Raw genomic sequence first — 18437 nt, 5'->3', positions numbered from 1 at the left:
CTAAGTGTATGGTTTTACCCACTAATCAACCTCTCTTTATCCCCTCTCCCACCCACACACACCCTTCCCCAGCATCTGCTATCATTCTATTCTCTATCTCCACAAGATCAATTTTTTTAGGTCCCACATATGAGTGAGAACATGCAGTACCTATCTTTCCATGCCTGGCTTATTTCATTTAACACAATAACCTCCAGTTCCATCCATGTTCATATTTAGCTTTAATTTTAAATAACCATTAAGCAAATTTCCATAATCTGATTTTTGTGTATTTAAAATAGTGTTGTCTCTTCAAATACTAATTTTGAATGGAAATATTCATTAGGAATAGGTATAGATTCTACAGTGGCACAGAAAATTCCAAAGGAAGCTACAGACTATGTATAAAAATACATGTTTTAAAGAATGAAGTTGAAGAAAGGTTCAACTTACCCGTGGAGGTGTCATGCCCTTGCTTGAAGGGGGGATGACAACTCGAAGATCTGGTTTTCTACTGTTCATTCCAAGATTACTGCCACCTGGTGGAGGGGGAGACTTCGTAGGCATGACTTTGCCAAACTATTTGCACCAGTAGCTCCAATCAAATTTGGAGAAGCTCTTGAATTTACAAATTCATTCCCCACTGGGCTGCTTCCAGCTGCATTTGGCACTGTGAGGTCTGTAGTGTCCAACATCCCACTTGCATTGCCAGTACTTGGTGGTCTCTGAGGAGCTCCAGGGGACACATTTCTATGTAATATGGTTTGAGGTGGAGAGAGCATGTTTAAATCTGTTAACGTTGAGCTGGCTGCCAAAGATGGGGACACCAGTGAACTCCCTGGGTTAGTGTAGGACAAAGCATTGGGGCTGGTCACTGGAACTGTGACAGACATTGAAAAATTCTGAGGTGGCAAACCAGGTGCGATGTTATGATTCTGCATCATATTATCAAATTCCTCATTAATATTTTTATATTTTTCTTCTGTATGTGGAGTTAGCACACATGAAGTATCAGGGTCTGAGCTGTTGCACCCTCTGTGTTCCTTCTTGTTCAGAGCCTCAACAATATCTGAGTTGGTTGTGCTTTCATAAGGTTAATTATATTCTGTATACTTGAGAAGAACTTTGTCCCTATCAGTGCTAGCATATTGAAACAGTTTGTTAGAGCTGTTGAAAATGCACAGTCACAGAGCACGCTAAGTTCATAGGCTTTCTTCATTAATCCAAACTCTCTCTTTGTAAAAGTGGCCTGTCAGTTCCTTTCATCCATTATGCGTGAGATTTGCATTTTCTTCTGCACCATTTTCAGCCACCTTTCCTTATTTCCTTATATTCCAAATATTTAATACAAAAGTGAATTTTCTTCAATACCATAATGCATCATACAGCTTCTGCTATTTCAGCTTCTACTCCAAGGGCTACAGCTGAAATTTTCTACAAGATTATGTCTCCTGGGCATGCACACGCTGCAGCCTGGGCCCACCACCAGCGCTCTGCACTGCCCGGAACCACCTCCTTCAGCTTGGGACTCGCCGGGACATCCCGATAGTGTCCTTTTAAGTACAAGAGTTTTTAATTTCAATGAAGTCCATCCGAGTTACCGATTTTATTTTCTTTTTTGTTTGTACTTTTGGTGTCATATCTAAGAATCCTTTCCTAAATTTAAAGTCGTGAAGATTTACGCTTAGTTCTTCTAAGAGTTTTATAGTTTTGCTCTTATATAGTGGTATTTGATCCATTTTGAGTTAATTTTTTTTTTTTTTTTTTTTGAGACAGAGTTGTGCTTTGTCATGTAGGGTGGAGTGCAGTGGCACTATCTTGTCTCATTGCAGTCTCAGCCTCCTGGATTCAAGCAATCCTCCCACCTCAACTTCTGAGTAGCTAGGACTACAGGTGTGTGCCACCACTGTCGACTAATTTTTTTATTTTTTGTAGAGACAGGATCTCACCGTGTTGCACAGGCTGGTCTCAAACTTCTGGGTTCAAGCGATCATCCCACTTCAGCCCCCCAAAGTGCTGGAATTAGAGGCATAATGCACTGCACCTGGCCTTGGGTTAATTTTTATATAGTGTGTGAGGTAAGGCCCTAATTTCATTCTTTTGCATGTGGATATTCAGTTGTCCTAGCACCATTTATTGAAAATAACATTCTTCCTCCATTTGATAGTCTTGCATCCTTGTCAAAAATCAGTTAACCAGAGATCTGTGGGTCTTAAGCCTATTCTACTCATGTGTATGTTTGTCCTTGTGCCACATTGTCTTGATTACTCTTGCTTTATAGTAAGTTTCAAAATCGAGAAGTGTGAGTCCTCCTACTTTATTCTTTTTCATGATTGTTTTGGCTATTCTGCATCTCTTGAAATTCTATATGAATTTTATAATCAGCTTGTCAATTTCTATGACGAAATCAGCTTTTGATAGGGATTATGTTGCATCTGTATATTTGTTTGGGGAGTATTGCCATCTTAACAATGTTAAGTCTTCCAATCCATAAACATGGATTTTTTTTCAATTATTTAGATATTTTTCAATTTCTCTTAACAATGTTTTATAGTTTTCTGAGGAGTTTTATATTTCTTTTGTTAAATATTTTTTTAAATATGTTATTCTTCTAGATGATGTGAATGAAAATTTTTTCTCGGTTCTATTTTCAGATTTTTCACTTAAAAGTGTATAGAAATAGAATTGATTTTGTATATTGACCTTATATCCTGCCATGTTGCTGAACTCATTTATTAGTTCTAATAGTTTCTGGTTTTTTAGTGGATGACTTAGGATTTTCTGTTTATGAGATCATGTTATAGTGAAGAGAGGGTTTTACTAGTTTCTTGCCAATCTGGATTCTTTTTTTTGAGACAGAGTGTTGCTCTGTTGCCCAGGCTAGAGTGCGGTGGCGTGATTTCAGCTCACTGCAACCTCTGCTGCCTGGGTTCAGGCAATTCTCCTGCCCCAGCCTCCCCAGTAGCTGGGATTACGGGCATCCACCACATGCCAGGCTAATTTTTGTATTTTTAGTAGAAATGGGGTTTCACCATGTTGGCCAGGCTGGTCTCAAACTCCTGACCTTGTGATCCACCCATCTCAGCCTCCCAAAGTGCTGGGATTACAGGCATGAGCCATGGTGGCCTGGATTCTTGTATTTATTTTTCTGGCCTAATAGCCCTGGCAAGAACCTCCAGTACAATGTTGAACATAAATGGTGGGAGTAGATATTCTTGTCTTATTCTTGTCCTTAGGGGAAAGCATGAGTCTTTCCCCATTAAGTGTGATGTTAACTGTGGGTTTTTCATAGATGCTTTTTATCAGGTTTAGGAAATTCTGTTCTATTCCTATTGAATTCTCTTACATGCAAATGTGTGGGATTTTTAAAAAAATGCTTTCTCTGTATTCATTGAGATAATTGTGTGGCTTTTGTCTTTTATTCTATCAATAGGATATATTACATTGATTTTTGGATATTAATCCAATCTTCCTTGCCTAGGATAAATCCTACTTGGGGCTGGGAGTGATGGACCATGCCTGTAATCTCAATGCTTTGGGAGGCCAAGGCAGGAGGATTACTTGAAGCCAGGAATTTGAGACCAGCCTGGGCAACATAGTGAGATCCTGTACACATAGCTACATAGCTACTCAGCTACTCAGAAGGCTGAGGCAGGAGGAGGCCTTGAGCCCAGGAGTTAGAGGCTGCAGTGAGGTGTGGTCACACCGCTTTACTCCAGCCTGGGTGACAGAGAGAGACACTGTCTCAAAAAAACATAACCTACTTGATCATGGTATATAATTCTTTTTATATGTTTCTAGGTTTGGTTTGCAGGTATTTGGTTGAGGAGTTAGCATCTATAGTTATAAGATATATTTATCTGTAGCTTTTCTTTCTTGTGATATCTTTATTTGGTTTTGGTGTCAGTATAATACTGACTGATGAAATGGGCTGGGAAGATTTTCCTCCTTTTCTGTTATTTTGGAAGAGTTTGTAAAGAACTGGTGCTAATTCTTTTTGAATGCTTGATAATATTTATTGGTAAAGCCATCTGGGCCTGGGCTTAGCTTCATAGGTATGTTTTTTATTACTGACTTAACCTGCTCTTTAAGAGGTCTATTTATATTGTCTCTTTTTTCTTGGCTTGTTTTGGTTGTCTATATATTTCAAAAAAAAGTCCACTTTATAATCCTTTTTATTTCTCCACAGTTGGTAGTAATGCCCTAAAACTTTTAAGTTTCTGATTCTAATAATTTGAGTCTTAATTTTTTCTTGGTCAAACTAGCTAAAGGTTTATCAATTTTGTGGATCTTTTCAAAGAACCAACTTTTGGTTTTCTTGATTTTCTATATTGTTTTTCTATTCTCTATTAATTTTCACTGATATGGCTTGGCTGTGTCCCCACCCAAATTGCATCTTGAATTTCCACATGTTGTGGGAGGGACCCGGTGGGAGATAATTGGATCATGGTGGCAGGTCTTTCCCATGCTGTTCTCATGACAGTGAATAAGTCTCACAAGATCTGATGGCTTGATAAGGTAGTTTCCCTGCACAAGCTCTCTCTTTGCCTGCTGCCATACACTTAAGATGTGACTTGCTCCTCCTTGCCTTCCACCATGATTATGAGGCTTCCCCAGCCGCATGGAACTATAAGTCCAATAAAACCCTTTTCCCATATAAATTATTCAGTCTTGAGTACGTCTTTATCAGCAGAATGAAAATGGACTAATACAGTAAAGTGGTACCAGTAGAGTAGGGTGCTGCTGAAAAGATACCTGAAAATGTGGAAGCGACTTTGGAACTGGGTAACAGGCAGAGGTTGAGATGGTTTGGAGGGCTTAGAAGACAGGAAAATGTGGGAAAGTTTGAAACTCCCTAGAGACTTGCTGAATGGCTTTGAACAAGATGCTAATAATGATGTGGACAATGCAATCCAGGCTGAGGTGGTCTCAGATGGAGATGAGGAACTTCTTGGGAACTGGAGCAAAGGTGACTCTTGTTGTATTTTAGCAAAGGGACTGGCAGCATTTTGCCCCATCCTAGAGATTTGTGGAACTTTGAACTTGAGAGAGATGATTTAGGGTATCTGGCAGAATAAATTTCTAAGCAGAAAAGCATTCAAGAGGTGACTTGGATGCTGTTAAAGGCATTCAGTTTTAAAAGGGAAACAGCATAAAAGTTTGTAAAATTTGCAGCCTGACAATGCGATAGAAAAGAAAATCCCATTTTCTGAGGAGAAATTCAAGTTGGCTGCAGAAATTTACTTAGGTAATGGGGAGCCAACTGTTAATCGCCGAGACCATGGGGAAAATGTCTTCAGGGCATGTCAGAGGTCTTCTTGGCAGCCCTTCACATCATAAGCCTGGAGGCCTAGGAGGTAAAAATGGTTTTGTGGGCTGGGCCCAGGGTCCCCATGCTGTGTATAGCCTAGGGATTTGGTGCCCTGTGTCCCAGCTGCTCTAGCCGTGGCTGAAAGGGGCCAACATAGAGCTCAGGCTGTGGCTTCAGAGGGTGAAAGCCTTAAGCCTTGGCAGTTTCCATGTGGTATTGAACCTGTGAGTGTACAGAACTCAAGAACTGGGGTTTGGGAACCTCCACCCAGATTTCAGAGGATGTATGGAAACACCTGGATGCCCAGGCAGAAGTTTGCTGCAGGGGCAGGGCCCTCATGGAAAACCTCTGCTAGGGAAGTGCAGAAGGGAAATATGGGGTCAGAGACCCCACACAGAGTCTCTACTGGGGCAGAGCCTAGTGGAGTTATGAGAAGAGGGCTACTGTCCTCCAGACCCCAGAATGGTAGATCCACCAACAGTTTTCACCATGCACCTGGAAAAGCCACAGACACTCATTGCCAGCCCATGAAAGCAGCTGGGAGGCTGAACCCCACAAAACCACAGGGTTGGAGCTGCCCAAGACTGTGGGAGCCCATCTCTTGCATCAGCGTGACCTGGATGTGACACATGGAGTCAAAGAAGATCATTTTGGACCTTTAAGATTTGACTGCTGTCCAGGCGCAGTGGCTCATGCCTGTAATCCCAGCACTTTGGGAGGCCGAGGCAGGCGGATCACCTGAGGTCAGGAGTTTGAGACCAGCCTGGCCAACATGGTGAAACTCTATCTCTACTAAAAATATAAAATTAGCCAGACATGGTGGCATGCACCTGTAGTTTCAGCTACTCAGGAGGCTGAGGCAGGAGAGTCACTTGAACCTGGGAGGCAGAGGTTGCAGCGAGCCAAGATCGCACCATTGCACTCTAGCCTGGGCAAGAAGAGCAAATCTCTGTCTCAAAAAAAAAAAAAAAAGATTGACTCTCCTCCTAGATTTTGGACTTGCTTGGGGCTTATAGGCCCTTTGTTTTGGCCAATTTCTCCCATTTAGAATGCCTGTATTTACCCAATGCCTGTACCCCCTTCGTATCTAGGAAGTGACTAACTTGCTTTTGATTTTACAGGCTCATAGGCAGAAAGGACTGGTCTTGTTTCAGATGAGACTTTGGAATGTGGACTTTTAAGTTAATGCTGAAATGAATTAAGACTTTGGGGAGACTGTTGGGAAGGCATGGTTGGTTTTGAAATGTGGAGATTTGGGAGGGGCCAGGGACAGAATGACATGGTTTTGCTGTGTCCCCACCCAAATCTCATCTTGAATTCCCATGTGTTGTGGGAGGGACGCAGTGGGAGGTAATTGAATCATGGGGGCAGGTCTTTCCCATGCTGTTCTCGTGGTAGGGAATAAGTCTCATGAGATCTGATGGTTTTATAATGGGGTGTTTCCCTACACAAACTTTCTTCTCTTGTCTACCTCCATGTGAGATGTGCCTTTCACCTTCTGCCATGATTGTGAGGCCTCTGCAGCCACGTGGAACTGTAAGTCCATTAAACTTCTTCTGTGAATTGCCCAGTCTCGGGTATATCTTTATCAGCAGCATGAAAATGGACTAATACAGGAATCTACTACAGGAATAAGTTGAGAAATGCTAAGGACCTATCCTAAGACATGGGAATGGAGAAGAGGAAAGAAAAATAAGAGAGATTTTAAAAATGTAGGCTACGCAATTATGTGTGTGAGAGAGAGTATTGTGGGATGGCTGTGTTCCTCATTGGACTGTAAATGAGTCATCCAATTTATTAAGGTTAGAGAATACAGGAGAAGGAAAAGTATGGGGAAGGGAGATTATGTATTTAGTATTAAACATACTGACTTTCAAGTAGCTATGGCACAATTAAGTGGACTTGTTCAACAGGCATGTCAGGAATGTGAGAGAAAAATCTTGGATGAAATTTTGGAAGACACCAGGCACGGTGGCTCAAACCTGTAATCCTAGCACTTTGGGAGGCTGAGGCAGGTGGGTCACCTGAGGTCAGTAGTTTGAGACCATCCTGGCTAACACAGTGAAACCCCATCTCTACCAAAAATACAAAAATATTAGCCGGGCCCTGGTGGCGGGCGCCTGTAATCCCAGCTACTCTGGAGGCTGAGGCAGGAGAATGGCGTGAACCCAGGAGGCAGAGCGTGCAGTGAGCAGAGATTGTGCCACTGCACTCCAGCCTGGGCAACAGAGTGAGACTCTGTCTCAAAAAAAAAAAAAATTAGCCAGTCATGGTGGCACATGCCTGTAATCCCCACTATTCAGGAGGCTGGGGTGGGAGAATCGCTTGAACCTGGGAGGCGGAGGTTGCAGTGATTGCACCCTTGCACCCCAGCCTAGGGGAGAGAGCGAAGCTCTGTTTCAAAAAAAAAAAAAAAATTAAAAAAAAAAAGAGGCTGGGCGCGGTCGCTCATGCCTGTAATCCCAGCACTTTGAGAGGCCGAGGTGGGCGGATCACGAGGTCAGGAGATCAAGACCATCCTGGCTAACACCGTGAAACTCCGTCTCTACTAAAAATACAAAAAAAAATTAGCCGGGCGTGGTGGTGGGCGCCTGTAGTCCCAGCTACTCGGGAGACTGAGGCAGGAGAATGGCGTGAACCCGGGACGCAGAGCTTGCAGTGAGCCGAGATCGTGCCACTGTACTCCAGCCTGGTCGACAGAGCAAGACTCCGTCTCAAAAAAAAAAAAAAATTAAAAAAAACATTTTTTGGAAGATACTAGTATATGTGTTAGTTAAAGCCAAGAATTTTTGATGAGATCACCTTGGGGGAAAAATACAAAATGGGAATAACTAAGGACTAAGAATGGATCCCCAACATTTTAAAGGGTAACGAGAGATAGTAGAACAATAGAGGTAGGAGGAAACCCAATAAATTGAGTCATAAGAAGCCAGCTTTGGCTGCATCCCATGTTTTGCATAATTTTTATTATTTAGTTTAAGACATAGTTTTTTTTGTTTTGTTTTTAAAGACATTTATTCAGCGTCATGATCAGACTATTACATTTAGCAATCAACAGCATGGGTGCAAAAAAAAAAAACTACATTAAAACCCTTTGTTGGAATGCTTTACACTTTCCACAGGACACAAACTAAAATAACCTGTTATAGAGTTAGTCACAAATACAGTCAAGTTTTTTGCCCATACTCATCAGTATTTGTCTAAAACATGTCTTCTTTGTAGCACCTAGGCCCTGCTACCACTGTGCTTGGCTGAGTTCACAAATCTGTTGTAACCTGTAGCTTCCCTGTCACTTCTCTGGATCTCCTCTCCTGCTAAGCTTTGTTTCCTAATTAAAATCTGCCACTGCCATAGCTACTGCTGCTACTGGAACCGCCATAGCCACCTTGGTTTTGTGGTTTGACAAAGTATTGGCCTCCACCACCATGGGGGGCCAGAACTTCTGCCTCCAAGGTTTCCTCCCTTTGTGGGTCCAAAATTTGAAGACTGATTGTTATAATTGCCAAAATCATTGTAGCTTCCACTACCTCCAAAATTGCTTCCACTACCACCACCAAGGCTGCCTCCGCCTCCGTTGTTATAGCTGCCACTCCCACCATAGCCATTGCCCTGGCTTCCATAACCCTGTCCACCACTTCCATAGCCTCTGCTTCCTCCAGAGTAACCAGGGCCACCTCCTCCATAACCACCATCATTACCAAACCCATTATAGCCATCCCCACTGCCACCATATCCATTACCACCACAGCTGCCACCAAAGCCATCACGACCACTGAAGTTTCCTCCACGACCAAAGTTGTCATTCCCACTGAAACCACCTCCATGACCATCACCAAAGTTTCCAGAACCACTTCGACCTCTTTGGCTGGATGAAGCCCTAGCCATCTCTTGGTTTGACAGGGCTTTCCTAACTTCACAATTGTGGCCATTCACAGTATGCTATTTCTGAATGACAGTTTTATCCATGGAGTTATGGTTGTCAAAGGTTACAAAGGCAAAGCCCCTTTTCTTGCCACTGCCTCAGTCATGATTTCAATCACTTCAATTTTTCCATACTGTTCAAAATAATCTCTTAGGTGATGTTCTTCAGTGTCTTCTTTAATGCCGCCAACAAATATCTTTTTCACAGTTAAGTGGGCACCTGGTCTTTGAGAATCTTCTCTTGAGACAGCTCTCTTTGGTTCCACAACTCTTCCATCCATCTTTTGTGGCCTTGCATTCATGGCTGCATCCACCTTCTCCACAGTGGCATATGAGACAAACCCAAAGCCCCTGGAGCACTTGGTATTTGGATCTCATTACCACACAGTCCATGAGTGTTCCTCATTGCTCAAAATGGCTCCTCAGGCTCTCATTGCTTGTTTCAAAGCTCAACCGTCCAATGAAGAGCTTCCTCAGCTGTTCGGGCTCTTCAGGAGACTCTGACTTAGACAAGACGGCTGGGAGAAGAGAGACTTTAACGATGCTTCTTCGGCGGCGTCCAGGGGCAGAAAGGCAAGACAGTTTTAAATTTCCATTGTGGTTTGTCTTTTGACTCAGGATTATTTAGAAGATGTAGTATTTACTTTCCAAACATTTCAAAATTTTGTTCTTAGTTTAGCTTCCCCCATACTTCATGCTATTTTTGTGTTTCAGTTCTTTTTACATACTTAAATCTCACAAGACATTATTATTCTTATTTCATATAGTCAATATTCATTTAGATTTATCCACATATTCATATTTTCAATTTGTCTAAGAAAGATACAAGTATTCAAATACAATAACCATAAAAAAGCTGAATTTTTGCTTGTTAAGGAGGGGAGAGCTGCAATACAATGTACAACCTCTCTGAACAAAGCAAGAGATAATCACACGGAAGCATGGAATTCCAAGACTGAAAAACTTCAAGAAAGAAGAGTATTTAGAGATTGTTTTACTTTCAGCCATGGATACCTTGTATTTGGAGTGAGGCTGTTACTTGATTGACTTTCAGGCATGTGGTAACTAGAATAGGATTGTTGCTAACTGGCTGACATTCTGAAGTGAGGAAATATGGGCTGATTTTCTCTTTTTTCTTTTCTTTTTCTTTTTTTGAGACAGAGTCTTACTCTGTTGCTGAGGCCTGAGTGTAGTGGTGTGATCATGGCTCACAGCAGCCTCAAACTCCCATGCTCAGGTGATCCTTCCACCTCAGCCTCTCAGGTAGCTGGGACTACAGGTGCATGCTGTGACTCCTGGCTAATTTTTTTGTAGAGACTGGGTTTCATCATATTGTCCAGGCTGGTCTCAAACTCTTGGGCTCAAGTCATTCACCCACCTTGGCCTCCCAAAGTGCTGGGATTATAAGCGTGAGCCACCACGCCAGGCCGATTTTCTTTTTTATTTCTAGCTTCATAGCTAAGTTTTATTTAAACTTTAAAGAACACATAATTTTAAGATTCTTAAATAATTCTAAGCCTTAGAACAATATGGAAAATCCTCCAAATTGTTTATGAACCCAGAAAACCATAATGTCAAAACACAATAAATATAGTACAAATAAACCCATCAATTTTCTGTTATTTATGACAGTAGGTGCAAACATTCTAAATAAAATAATAATAATTATTATAGCTTAGCAAAGATTAAAAGCAAAACATTTTAACCAAGTAGAATATATTCCAGGAATGCATGAGCAATTCAACATTAGGAAATTGACCAGCATAATACATTTCATAAAAATATTAAGAGAAAAAACTGTATGATTATATAAGAGATGCTGCAATTGTATTGTTAAAATATAGCAGTTATTCTCAAGAAAAAGTCTAAATTAAATATCCCTAGAAAAAACTGCATAAATATAATACTAAAACAAATAAAAAACCAATAGTAATACCATGAATGGAAAAACACTAAAACTTTATAATTAACCTAACAAAATAGATGAGGATGCTTGATATCAATATTTTTTTTTTTGGTGGTTCTAGAAAATGAAATAATAGAATAAAGTAAAATAACAGATATGAATATTGGAAAAGAAAAGATAAAATATTTCTTTGTGCTGATATTATAGTTATATACTTAGAAAATCTGGAACTATAGGAAAAAAAGATTAAAATCAGTAAGACAGTTTGGTGAGGAGACTGAATCAGAATTAAATAAATAAAAGTAAATTGTTTTTCTCTACTTAAGCAATAAAGGACCTAAAAATGAGAATGGGAAAAATATTTCCAAGCCATTAGTTTTTGTCACCTCAAGAATACATTCTTTAAAGGAAGGACTTGCCTATAATGTCCAGGCTGGCTGGCCTTGAACTCCTGGGTTCAAACAATCCTCCTGCCTCAGCCTCCCGAGTAGCTGGGACTACAGGTGCATGCCACTATGCCTGGCTAGAATACATTTAGTTGTTTAAAAGACATAGGTTCTATAGGAAGAAAATTATATATGTATTATAATACATTTTTGTAATATAATTCTTCTAAAATTAATACATAGGATAAGATAATATTTATATAATCAAAATAAATGCTCATGAAAAAGTTTAAAATTGATTTTGTGATTACTTGTTTAGGGCTTGAGTCTATGGCCAAAGAATAACTGATCTTCCCCTTTTGTGAATTTGTAGAGTAAGATCTTTTTATTCTCATATTGCTCCCTTCCTACATTTGCATTTGTCTTTCTGGGATAATTTTCTTTTTCCTTGAAGAAATCTCTTTGGTATTTTCTATAGTGGTGGGTCTGCTGATTATTTTTTGTTTAAAGGCTTGCTTTCTTTTCTTTCTTTCTTTCTTTCTTTCCTTCCTTCCTTTTTTCCTTCCTTCCTTCCTTTCCTTCCTTTCTTTTCTCTTTTCTTTTTCTTTTCTTTCTTTCTTTCTTTCTTTCTTTCCTTCCTTCCTTCCTTCCTTCCTTCCTTCCTTCCTCTCTCTTTCTTTCCTTCCTTCCTTCTCTCTCTCTTTCCTTTTCTTCTTTATTTCCCTTCCTTCCTTCCTTTTTTTATTTTCTCTTTTCTTTCTTTCTTTCTTTACTTCTTTTCTTTCTCTCTTTCCTTCCTTCCTTCTCTCTCTCTTCTTTCTTTTTCCTTCCTTCCTTCCTTCCTTCCTTCTTTCTTTTCTTTATTATTATTATTATTATACTTTAAGTTTTAGGGTACATGTGCACAACGTGCAGGTTTGTTACATATGTGTACATGTGCCATGTTGGTGTGCTGCACCCATTAACTCATCATTTACATTAGGTGTATCGCCTAATGCTATTGCTCCCACTCCCACCACCCCCACGACAGACCCCGGTGTGTGATGTTCCCCACCCAGTGTCCAAGTGTTCTCGTTGTTCAATTCTCACATATGAGTGAGAAGATGCAGTCTTTGGTTTTCTGTCCTTGTGATAGTTTGCTGAGAATGATGGTTTCCAGCTTCATCCATGTCCCTACAAAGGACATGAACTCATCCTTTTTTATGGCTGCATAGTATTCCATGGTGTATATATGCCACATTTTCTTAAACCAGTCTATCATTGATGGACATTTGGGTTAGTTCCAAGTCTTTGCTTTTGTGAATAGTGCTGCAATAAACATACATGTGCATGTGTCTTTATAGCAGCATGATTTATAATCCTTTGAGTATATACCCAGTAATGGGATGGCTGGGTCAAATGGTATTTCTAGTTCCAGATCCTTGAGGAATCACCACACTGTCTTCCACAATGGTTAAACTAGTTTACAGTCCCACCAACAGTGTAAAAGTGTTCCTATTTCTCCACATCCTCTCTAGCACCTGTTGTTTTCCTGACTTTTTAATGATCACCATTCTAACTGGTGTGAGATGGTATTTCATTGTGGTTTTGACTTGCATTTCTCTGATGACCAGTGATGATGAGCATTTTTTCATGTGTCTGTTGGATGCATAAATGTCTTCTTTTGAGAAGTGTGTGTTCATGTCCTTCGCCCACTTGTTGATGGGGTTGTTTTTTTTTCTTGTAAATTTGTTTAAGTTCTTTGTAGACCCTGGATATTAGCCCTTTGTCAGATGGGTAGATTGCAAAAATTTTCTCCCATTCTGTAGGTTGCCTATTCACTCTGATGGTAGTTTCTTTTGCTGTGCAGAAGCTCTTTAGTTTAATTAGATCCCATTTGTCAATTTTGGCTTTTGTTGCCATTGCTTTTGGTGTTTTAGTCATGAAGTCCTTGCCCATGCCTATGTCCTGAATGGTATTGCCTAGGTTTTCTTCAAAGGTTTTTATGGTTTTACATCTAACATTTAAGTCTTTAATCCATCTTGAATTAATTTTTGTGTAAAGTGTAAGGAAGGGATCCAGTTTCAGCTTTCTACATATGGCTAGCCAGTTTTCCCAGCACCATTTATTAAATAGGGAATCCTTTCCCCATTTCTTGTTTTTGTCAGGTTTGTCAAAGATCAGATAGTTGTAGATGTGTGGTATTATTTCTGAGGGCTCTGTCCTGTTCCATTGGTCTATATCTCTGTTTTGGTAGCAATACCATGCTGTTTTGGTTACTGTAGCCTTGTAGTATAGTTTGAAGTCAGGTAGCATGATGCCTCCAGCTTTGTTCTTTTGGCTTAGGATTGTCTTGGCAATGTGGGCTCTTTTTTAGTTCCATGTGAACTTTAAAGTAGTTTTTTCCAATTCTGTGAAGAAAGTCATTGGTAGCTTGATGGGGATGGCAGTGAATCTATAAATTACCTTGGGCAGTATGGCCATTTTCATGATATTTATTCTTCCTATCTATGAGCATGGAATGTTCTTCCATTTGTCTGTGTCCTCTTTTGTTGAGCAGTGGTTTGTAGTTCTCCTTGAAGAGGTCCTTCACATCCCTTGTAAGTTGGATTCCTAGGTACTTTATTCTCTTTGAAGCAATTGTGAATGGGAGTTCACTCATGATTTGGCTCTGTTTGTTATTGGTGTATAGTAATGCTTGTGATTTTTGCACATTGATTTTGTATCCTGAGACTTTGCTGAAGTTGCTTATCAGCTTAAGGAGATTTTGGGCTGAGATGATGAGGTTTTCTAAATATACAATCATGTCATCTGCAAACATGGACAATTTGACTTCCTCTTTTCCTAATTGAATACCCTTTATTTCTTTCTCCTGCCTGATTGCCTGGCCATAATTTCCAACACTATGTTGAATAGGAGTGGTGAGAGAGGGCATCCCTGTCTTGTGCGTTTTCAAAGGGAATGCTTCCAGTTTTTGCCCATTCATTATGATATTGGCTGTGGGTTTGTCATAAATAGCTCTTGTTATTTTGAGATACATCCTATCAATAACTAGTTTATTGAGAGTTTTTAGCATGAAGAGCTGCTGAATTTTGTCGATGGCCTTTTCTACATCTATTGAGATAATCACATGGTTTTTGTCTTTGGTTCTGTTTATATGCTGGGTTATGTTTATTGATTTTCATATGTTGAACCAGCCTTGCATCCCAGGGAGGAAGCCAGCTTCATCGTGGTGGATAAGCTTTTTGATGTGCTGCTGGATTCGGTTTGCCAGTATTTTATTGAGGATTTTTGCATTGATGTTCATCAGGGATATTGGTCTAAAATTCTCTTTTTTTGTTGTGTCTCTGCCAGGCTTTGGTATCAGGATGATGCTGGCCTCATAAAATGAGTTAGGGCGGATTCCCTCTTTTTCTATTGATTGGAATAGTTTCAGAAGGAATGGTACCAGCTCCTCTTTGTACCTCTGGTAGAATTTGGCTGTGAATCTGTCTGGTCCTGGTTGGTAAGCTATTAATTATTGCCTCAATTTCAGAGCCTGTTATTTATTGGTCTATTCAGGGATTCAACTTCTTCCTTTTTTTTTCGGTTGGTAGGCTGTTAATTAGTGCCTCAATTTCAGAACCTGTTATTGGTCTATTCAGGGATTCAACTTCTTCCTGGTTTACTCTTGGGAGGGTGTATGTGTCCAGGAATTTATCCATTTCTTCTAGATTTTCTAGTTTATTTGTGTAGAGGTGTTAATAGTATTCTCTGATGGTAGTTTGTAATTCTGTGGGATCAGTGGTGATATCCCCTGTATCATTTTTTATTGCGTCTATTTGATTCTTCTTTATTAGTCTTGCTAGCAGTCTATCAATTTTGTTAATCTTTTCAAAAAATCAGTTTCTGGATTCATTGATTTTCTGAAGGGTTTTTTGTGTCTCTATCTCCTCAGTTCTGCTCTGATCTTAGTTATTTCTTGTCTTCTGCTAGCTTTCGAATGTGTTTGCTCTTGCTTCTCTAGTTCTTTTAATTGTGATGTTAGAGTGTCAATTTTAAATCTTTTTTTTTTTTTTTTTTTTTTTGAGACGGAGTCTCGCTCTGTCGCCCAGGCTGGAGTGCAGTGGCGCAATCTCGGCTCACTGCAAGCTCCGCCTCCCGGGTTCACGCCATTCTCCTGCCTCAGCCTCTCCGAGTAGCTGGGACTACAGGCGCCCGCCACTACGCCCGGCTAATTTTTTTGTATTTTTAGTAGAGACGGGGTTTCACCGTGGTCTCGATCTCCTGACCTTGTGATCCGCCCGCCTCGGCCTCCCAAAGTGCTGGGATTACAAGCGTGAGCCACCGCGCCCGGCTTTAAATCTTTCCTGCTTTCTGTTGTGGGCATTCAGTGCTATAAATTTCCCTCTACACACTGCTTTAAATGTGTTTCAGAGATTCTGGTACGTTGTATCTTTGTTCTCATTGGTTTTGAAGAGCATCTTTATTTCTGCCTTCATTTCATTATGTACCCAGTAGTCATTCAGGAGCAGGTTGTTCAGTTTCCATGTGGTTGAGCAGTTTTGAGTGAGTTTCTTAATCCTGAGTTCTAGTTTGATTGCACTGTGGTCTGAGAGACAGTTTGTTACAATTTCTATTCTTTTACATTTGCTGAGGAGAGCTTTACTTCCAACTATGTGGTCAATTATGGAATAAGGGTGATGTGGTGCTGAGAAGAATGTATATTCTGTTGATTTGGGGTGGAGAGTTTGTAGATGTCCGTCAGGTCTGCTTGTTGCAGAGCTGAGTTCAATTCCTCGATATGCTTGTTAACTTTCTGTCTCATTGATCAGTCTAATGTTGACAGTGGGGTGTTAAAGTCTCCCATTATTATTGTGTGGGAGTCTACGTCTCTTTGTAGGTCTCTAAGGACTTGCTTTCTGAATCTGGGTGCTCCTGTATTGGGTGCATATGTATTTAGGATAGTTAGCTCTTCTTATTGAATTGATCCCTTTACCATTATGTAATGGCCTTCTTTGTCTCTTTTGATCTTTGTTGGTTTAAAGTCTGTTTTATCAGAGACTAGGATTGCAACCCCTGCTTTTTTTTTTTCCATTTGCTTGGTAGTTCTTCCTCCATCCCTTTATTTTGAGCCTATGTGTGTCTCTGCACGTGAGATGTGTCTCCTGAATACAGCACGCTGATGGGTCTTGACTCATTATCCAATTTGCCAGTCTGTGTCTTTTAATTGGGGCATTTAGCCCATTTACATTTAAGGTTAATATTATGTGTGAATTTGATCCTGTCATTATGATGTTAGCTGGTTGTTTTGCTCGTTAGTTGATGCAGTTTCTTCCTAGCATCGACGGTCTTTACAATTTGGCATGTTTTTGCAGTGGCTGGTGCCAGTTGTTCCTTTCCATGTTTAGTGCTTCCTTCAGGAGCTCTAGTAAGGCAGGCCTGGTGGTGATAAAATCTCTCAGCATTTGCTTGTCTGTAAAGGATTTTATTTCTCCTTCACTTATGAAGCTTAGTTTTACTGGCGATGAAATTCTGGATTGAAATTTCTTTTCTTTAAGAATGTTGAATATTGGCCCCCACTCTCTTCTGGCTTGTAGAGCTTCTGCCGAGAGATCCGCTTTTAATCTGATAGACTTCCCTTTGTGAGTAGCCTGACCTTTCTCTCTGGCTGCCCTTAACATTTTTTCCTTCATTTCAACTTTGGTGAATCTGACAATTATGTGTCTTGGAGTTGCTGTTCTCGAGGAGTATCTTTGTGGCATTCTCTGTATTTCCTGAATTTGAATGTTGGCCTGCCTTGCTAGGTTGGGGAAGTTCTCCTGGATAATATCCTGAAGAGTGTTTTCCAACTGGGTTCCATTCTCCTTGTCACTTTCAGATACACCAATAGACGTAGATTTGGTCTTTTCACATAGTCCCATATTTCTTGGAGGCTTTGTTCGTTTCTTTTTACTCTTTTTTCTCTAAACTTCTCTTCTCACTTCATTTCATTCATTTGATCTTCAATCACTGATACTCTTTCTTCCACTTGATCAAATCGGCTACTGAAGCTTGTGCATTCGTCACGTAGTTCTCGCACCATGGTTTTCAGCTCCATCAGGTCATTTAAGGTGTTCTGTAGACTGTTTATTCTAGTTAGCCATTCGTCTAATCTTTTTTCAAGGTTTTTAGCTTCTTTGCGATGGGTTTGAACATCCTCCTTTAGCTCAGAGAAGTTTGTTATTACGGATCATCTGGAGCCTTCTTCTCTCAACTCATCAAAGTCATTCTCCATCCAGCTTTGTTCCATTGCTGGCAAGGAGCTGTGTTCTTTTGGAGGAGAAGAGGTGCTCTGATTTTTAGAATTTTCAGCTTTTCTGCTCTGGTTTCTCCCCATCTTTGTGGTTTTATCTACCTTTGGTCTTTGTTGACGGTGACGTACAGATGTGGTTTTGGTGTGGATGTCCTTTCTGTCTGTTAGTTTTCCTTCTAACAGTCAGGACCCTCAGCTGCAGGTCTGTTGGAGTTTGCTGGAGGTCCACTCCAGACTCTGTTTGCCTGGGTATCACCAGCAGAGGCTGCAGAACAGCAAATATTGCAGAACGGCAAATGTTTCTTCCTGATCCTTCCTCTGGAAGTTTCATCTCAGAGGGGCACCTGGCCGTATGAGGTGTCAGTTGGCCCCTACTGGGGGGTGTCTCCCAGTTAGGCTACTCAGGGGTCAGGGACCCACTTGAGGAGACAGTCTGTCTGTTCTCAGATCTCAAACTCTGTGCTGGGAGAACTGCTACTCTCTTCAAAGCTTTCAGCCAGGGACGTTTAAGTCTGCAGAAGTTTCTGCTGCCTTTTGTTCAGCTATGCCCTGCCCCCAGAGGTGGAGTCTACAGAGGCAGGTGGGCCTCCTTGAGCTGCGGTGGGCACCACCCAGTTCGACCTTCCTGGCTGCTTTGTTTACCTACTCAAGCCTTAGCAATGGTGGACGCCCCTCCCCCAG

The 18437-nt window shown here is 40.7% G+C and overlaps 1 protein-coding gene and 2 pseudogenes across 1 annotated transcript in view; 1 reads left to right on the top strand and 2 right to left on the bottom strand.

The window, feature by feature from the left end:
• AXDND1 (axonemal dynein light chain domain containing 1) overlaps positions 1 to 18437 on the top strand; it is a 192567-nt gene that overhangs the window by 84324 nt on the left and 89806 nt on the right. The window lies entirely within an intron of this gene.
• On the bottom strand, positions 424 to 1282 carry LOC105740560 (annotated as a pseudogene).
• LOC105739719 lies at positions 8623 to 10219 on the bottom strand (annotated as a pseudogene).

The sequence above is a fragment of the Nomascus leucogenys genome, chromosome 12 (genome assembly GCF_006542625.1).
Source record: "Nomascus leucogenys isolate Asia chromosome 12, Asia_NLE_v1, whole genome shotgun sequence".
NCBI lineage: Eukaryota > Metazoa > Chordata > Mammalia > Primates > Hylobatidae > Nomascus > Nomascus leucogenys.
Note: the sequence above shows the minus strand (reverse complement) of the source record. Positions and strands in the feature narration are given on the sequence as shown.